Raw genomic sequence first — 6753 nt, 5'->3', positions numbered from 1 at the left:
ATCACCAGCTTCACGGGCACGAGGTGGCTGAAAGAGGTCTAAGATACATTGTTTAAAAAGTATGCGGTATAACAGTATAGTGTTTTCAAAAACAGATCTATACCAAAAAGACATATAAATGCACAGATAGGCTGGTAGATGCATAAAATATTTCTAGACCAAGTCCTAAGAAATTAGAAGTGGTCACCTCTGGGGAGCGCAGCAGGAAGTCTGGGGTGAGAAACCTCTTTTTCACTGCGTCTCCACGGCAGTTGCTGGAATCTATTCTGGTTGGTCTGCGCCCTTCTTGACAGAGTTGTTAAATATTTTAAGAATAGGTCCCGTTACACATTTTTACTGTTGAACATTTCTTTTCACTACTTGCCTGTACCACTTTCATATTTAAAAACAAACTACTTGCAGGGAGAATACTGATGCTTCTGGAGCTGCTGTTTACTGCATCACAAGCCTCATGCTTTCATTTTTCATGAACATTTCTTCCCTCTGTGCTTTCAACTGGGTCTGCGAACAAGGCATTTCTCTCCGTCCTGCGCCTGGAGCTCTTCTGCAGATGCATTCACGGTAAGTCATTCTGGTTCACAGCCTAGTGAGGAAGAAGGCCGAGGGGCCAGGGGGTCGATTGTGGTTCTAATTTACAATTATACAGTGATTTTTCGCGTTGCTCGCGGAAGCCTGCCTTCCTCCCCGTTTGAGTTGGAGAGTTGGAAGGATCTGATGTGATTGAAGTAATATAGCCTGTGATTATCATAAGAATTTGGCATATTAAATTGAATTGAATTGGGAAGTACTGGACAACAAATGTAAGTTATTTTCGTCTATTCACTCCCACACGACTGTGTATTTACTGTTTGCTGCTGACCCGCTGCAGAAAAGTGCAGTGACTTATCCTAATGCCTTTGACACGGGAACTGTTAGGGTTCTAAGTGTCCTCTTTAAACTCAAGACGCAAACGGCCGGTGCCATCGGAGGCCACATGGAGTGGGGAGAGTGTCCCTGGGGTCTGCTAGTATTTGCTTCAAATGCTGTAGGTCTCCCTACTATGGTTCTTGATGAAGGTGTTTTTTTTATGTTTTAAATTTTTGTGTGAAAATGTATTTTAGCTTATTCCTGTGTAATAAAGGACGTGGCTGCCCTCGGTCCCCAGTTCCTGGGAGGTGACTTGTAAGTGCTTGGAACACTCTGAGTGCTGTGAGTGTCTCTGTTATTCCTGGCGGGCCCTGGGAGTTTATGCTAATGAGGTGACGCAGCGTGGGGACTGGCCGCTGGGAGAAAGACCAGTGGTGTGATGAGAAGGTTGGAGCTTTGAATCACGTGATACCAATTGACCGCTGGGTAACCATGGAGGGGCATGGCCAACGGTTCAACCAACCGTGCCTATGTAATGAGACCCCAATAAAAACTGTGGGCACCCAGTTTGGGTGAGCTTCTCTGGTTTAGGTAGTGAGGACTGTCACACACCAGCGTGACAAGAGGGTAACGCGTCCTGATTGGATGTGGAGAGAACAATGCAAGTTTTGCCTTTGGGACCTTCCCAGACTTTGCTCTGAGCCTTTGTCCCCTTGGCTGGTTCTGATTTGTGTTCTTTCATATACGAAACTGTCATTGTAAAGTACAGTGACTTTCCAGAATTCCGTGAGTCATTCTAGTGAATTATGGAATCTGAGGGGGGAGTGGAAACAAATTTGTAGCCATTGGGTCAGACGTGGGGGTGGCCTGAAGACCCCCAGAGGTGTGGCTAGTATTTGAAGTAAAGGCAGTTGATGGGGGGGTTGTGCCCCTAACTTGTGAAATACCCCAACTCTGGGTAGCTGGCCCCAGAAATTAGGTCTCAAAAAAGATAAAGTTGGTCTCATTGCAATTTCACTATTTATTTTGAGAAATTTAAAACTTAAAGAGAATTGACAGGAGTAGTACAATGAATACTCATAGTCACTTAGAGTCTACAGTTTGTTAGCATATTTCAATATTTGCTTTATTTCTCTTTTGTATTAAAACTTTTTCTTCTTCCTGAACCAGTTGAACTTTGCAGACATATTATGCTCAAACACGTCAGCATTCACTGCCTGAGAAACAGGACATTCACCTGCATAACTCCAATATCCTGATCACACCCAAGACACTTAGCATCGATGGAATAAGTGTTCTCTAATATGCCCTCCTTAGTTTTCTCTATGGTCCTCAAAATATCCTCTATAATTGAATCAAGGATCGCTCATTGCCTTTGATTGTCTTGTTTTCTCATCTCCTTTAATCTAGACTCTGGAACTGTCCCCTTGATCTATTTTACTTTTTTGTTATTCGTGACATTGACACCTTTGAAGGGGCTGAGTCACTTGTCTTGGATACTGTCCCATGGCCTGGATTTGTCTGATTGTTTCCTCACGGTTAGATTCAGATAATGCATCCTTGGCAAGAATCCGAAGTTCGCAGATGATGTGTTAGTGACAGGTATGGACTGGAAAGGGGACAAAGTATGTCAACAGTGAGGTACAGGTGGCATGAAGGTGCATGGCGGCGTGTGGACGGACCACTCAGGCCACAGGCCACAGCGTGTGCTGGGGACAGTCTGACAGAGCAGGGCGCCGGGGTGGCCCTCAGCTCTTCCTGTCTTCTCATGCTTTGACATCATCTCGTTCAAGCCCCGCCGGAGGCTTAGAGGGCCTCACAGTCCATCTCCAGCCCAGACCTTCTCCCAAAGGTGTCTGGAAGGTTTCAGTCTTGGTAATTTTGATAAAAAATTATCTACTTTATCTGCTCAGTCTACCTTCAAAAGTTCAAGGGGAAACTTACTTCAAAGCAGTTCCTATATTTAAACTTTTCAAAAAGGAAGAACAACCAGCATTTCTCCCATCTTTCCATTCAGTCTTGAGCGGTGTAAGCTCGGAGGGTGGCCAAGGCAGCAAACAGCAAACGATGTGAGAGGCTATTGATATGCAAACGAGGCCATTAAGATGGGAGGCCCCACCCCAGAACTCTGCCACAGTCCTTTCCAAATCAAAGCCAATTTGCATTAAAAAGAATGAATCTCCCAAACTTGAAATTATTGTCCAAAGCTAAATTAAACTGCTATTACTAAAAAAAAAAGAAAAAGGGTTTCAATACAGCACATTACTGTTTTTTGGGAAGAGTAATGATAGCTGCCCTTCAACAATTAGGTTATTTGGGTTATGAAAGGGTTTCCGGGTTGTTAAGGATGGACCCTCTTGACCTTGGACTGACTGCTGACGTTCTCCTGTGGCTTGTAGTTTCCTTGTGGCAAGCAGTTAAGCCAGGTGCTGCTGGGGATGTTGCTACCGTTTTCAACACGGAGACCCAGAGGGGTCACGTGATACGTTGGAGACTCAGACCCAGGTCTTCAGATCCCAGGGTCAGGGCTCCTTTCGCGACACCGTTCTCATCCTGTCACATCCTCCAAAGGGCTGTGATTCCTTTTGGAGTGGAGACGGGAGCTGCCAACACCGCTCACGCTCACCCCCTGCCCACCAGGTTTCACAGGCGCTCTGGAACGCGTCTCGTCTCCCAGAAAAGAGGCAGAGCAACTTCACTTCCAGCGAGAGGGTGGGGAGCCCTGCGTCCTGCCTGAACCTGGTTTCACGCAAAAGCTCCAGGTGCGCTCACGTCATGTGGGGGGGCTGGGTGCCAGGCTCAGAACGGATGAGTTGAGGGGCAGAGGAGCAGAGCTTCTGTGAGGATCTCAGGAAAATGGGATGTGACTGGTGAAGCCCAGAGCCCCGCTCCCTGTGGGCCGTGGCCCCGGTGGCCAACGCCGTCTCCCACTGCTGCTGACAGATGTGGGCCAGCAGCTCCCACACCCGTGGACAGCTGCAATGTCTGCTGCGAACCCGTGGCACATAGCCTTTGGGATCAGAATGCTGGTTCTCCGATTCAAATGATCCCTTCCTCTGTAACAGGGCCGTGGCAGGAAGTACGCAGTGCATGGGGCTGCAGGCCCCAGGGCGCACTGGCTCTGTGGTCTTGAGGAAGTGACCTCTCTGACCTTCAGTTTCCCCATCTGTGATAACAGATCCCATCTCGTAGGGTTCTTGTAAGGATCAAGAGGGGTACTGCAATGGGGAACCCTTAGCGTGGTGCCTGGCGTCAAAGACACACACAGCCAGACACCGGTTAGAGTGGTGAGGACAGAGTACATACCACTGCACCAGGGAGAAGAGTCCAGAGTGAGCCGAACTCAGCCGTGATTTGTGCAGCAGTGATTGAGTGTCGTAAAGGGAGCACGGAGGGACAGAGAGGGAGTGGGGTGTTCAGTAGAGTTGGACAAGTGAAAAATTACGAAGGCAGGAAGAGGGTGTTGGTCCGTGTGAAACCCATCGGGCCCGCTGACTGGCACCTGTGGACGCTGAGCTCCTGCCCTCCCTCCCACAGAAGCTGGGCCCTATCCTCGGGGGGCCGGCTGGGACTGTCCGTTCTCTCAGCCGCCTTGAGTTTTCTCGGGCAGGCTCTTTCAGGGTGGGGGTCTAGGGTCATTCTAGGGGTGTGGCCTTGAGCTGTTAGAAACTGTGTTTGTGCTTGTTCCTGTCTTTGCAGGCCAAGCTTGGGGCATCGTCCAAAGGGCTCGGAGGAGCTTGGTCTAGAGCTTGGCCAAGGAGAGAATCTTGGTCACTGGCCTGTAGCTATAACAGGAAAAGGCAGCTCTTACTGTTGTTTGAGTAAGTTGGAGAAGGAGCCGTCTGTGGGAACACGGAGTGGGGACAGTGCATAGCGTTGGGGATGCTGCATGAGTCACCGCATGTCCCTGGGAGGACATGGCGAGGGGACACTGCACGGAGACAGTGGGTAAGGGCAATACTCGAGGACACTGTGGGGACGCTGCATCAGGATGCTGTGTGGGAACGCTGCTTAGGGAATGTGCTGTGACAAACCGCTTCATGGAGACAGCAGCTCAAGAACGTGGGCCAGGCCCTGGCTGGTGTGGCTCAGTGGGATGAGTGCCAGCCTCCAATCTAAAAGGTCACCGGTTCTATTCCCAGTCAGGGCACCTGACTGGCTTGCAGGCCAGATCCCTGGTTGGGGGGCATGTGGGAGGCAACAGATGGAATATTGATCTTTTCCTCCCTCTTTTCTAAAAAATAAATAAAATCTTTAAAGAAAGGTGGATCAGACTTGTGCTTTTGCAATCTTGCAAATAGTATTCAAAGAAAAATACGAAAGGGACAACCTTCACAGGCCAGCTTTTGAAGTTTTATCAGCATCCTGACTGAGCGGGCTCTCAGATCCAGGCCTGGCTGACCCCAAGGCCAGTGAGCAACCGTCATCTTGTACAAGGATGACTCAGAGAATGTTACAGAACACAACAAGGGGGGCCTGGGACAATATACTATTATTGAAAGAAGGCCCCGGGTCCGTTATGTCCGCTGCCAGAGGAAAGATGTCTCTCAATGCCAGAGATTCATGAAAAGGAAAGGAAATGTTTATTTAATGCTATACAAACTTAAAGTAGTGACCTAATGTCTTTATCAAAAATCCCAAAGTTCCTTAAAACACCCACAAACATAGTCACAGTCCTTCCTTCCTTCCCCCTTTGCCCAGTCCAGAGTACCGTATCTCAGGAAAGGAAAACGAAGTCCATGGCTCAGATAGTCCTCTGGTTCTTAGTTAGTCCTCCATCTCGACTGGGAGACCTCCCTGGGTTCCCGGCACCCTCGGCTGAGTCGACGGGATCTCTGCTAAAACCAGGTGGTGGTTCCCCTTCTAAAGCTGTGGGGGTCCCCACTCTGTCCAGGCCTCGTGGTTCTCCCTCTCAGGGCTGCGGGAAGGGGAGAGTCCCCACTCTGCCAAAGCCGCGTGGTTCTCCCTCTCTGGGATGCGGGAGTCTCCACTCTGCTAAAGCTGTGTGGCTCTCTCTCCTAAAGCAGCACGGTTCTCCCTCAATGGCTGAGGTCCTCCCTATTCTGCTAAAGCCGCATGGTTCTTTCTCTAATGGCCGCCCAGTCTGGGTTTTAAATCCCCGCGGCCAATCTTCCTCTGCAGCCTCATTTCCGACTCCTCCCACACTCGGCTTCACATGCCAGAATTTGTATCCTTCCAGTTTTACTGGGCTGCCATCATGAGTCTGGGCAGGTGTGGCCCCATGTCCTGGAGCCAATCTTCTCCGAGCTCCCACGCAGGCCCTGTAGCTTGGGGGATCTGCCCCCAGTCACGTCTTGGTGGGGAAGTTACTTCCATTCCCCTGGCTCAGAGATGAACACAGCTATTTAACATATCTATGCAACCTGCCAAAGGCTATAGATATGTTAAATGACCACGCCAGAGGGTAGCTGGAAGGCTGTTGCTATGCAAAACAGCTCTCAATGGCCCTGCTCCATTTGTCCCTTCCCCCAACTCACACCCTGGGTGGGGGGGATGGAGACATCTTAAAATCTCCTGGACACCTTGAGTTCTGGACCCCATTTCAAATGCCCATTTGGGGTCCCCCCTCTTGGCTGCACCCTGTAACAAGAAGACCCACCACAGTCCAGCAGGTCATCCAGCCATGGTGGCAGTGATGGCAGTTGCCGTGGACTACAAACTCTGACGTCGGGGCTCTTGTTCAAGGATGGCGTTTCCCCGAGAGCCCTCTCCTGGGGTGCAGCAGCAGGAGGACTCCGTCCGCTGGGGTAATCTCGCCCTATTCCAGCACCTCCAGTGGGATCTCACACATTGTATGAGAGGCAGCTGGGACTGGTGGTGTGCAGACGTGCCTGGGTGGAGTTGTTCCTTCCAGAGAAGGCCAAAAATAGGAATTCAGTGTCCACA

This window comes from Phyllostomus hastatus, unplaced genomic scaffold (assembly GCF_019186645.2).
Source record: "Phyllostomus hastatus isolate PE091 unplaced genomic scaffold, TTU_PhHast_1.1 phas_contig_17, whole genome shotgun sequence".
In the NCBI taxonomy this organism is placed as follows: Eukaryota; Metazoa; Chordata; class Mammalia; order Chiroptera; family Phyllostomidae; genus Phyllostomus; species Phyllostomus hastatus.
Note: the sequence above shows the minus strand (reverse complement) of the source record.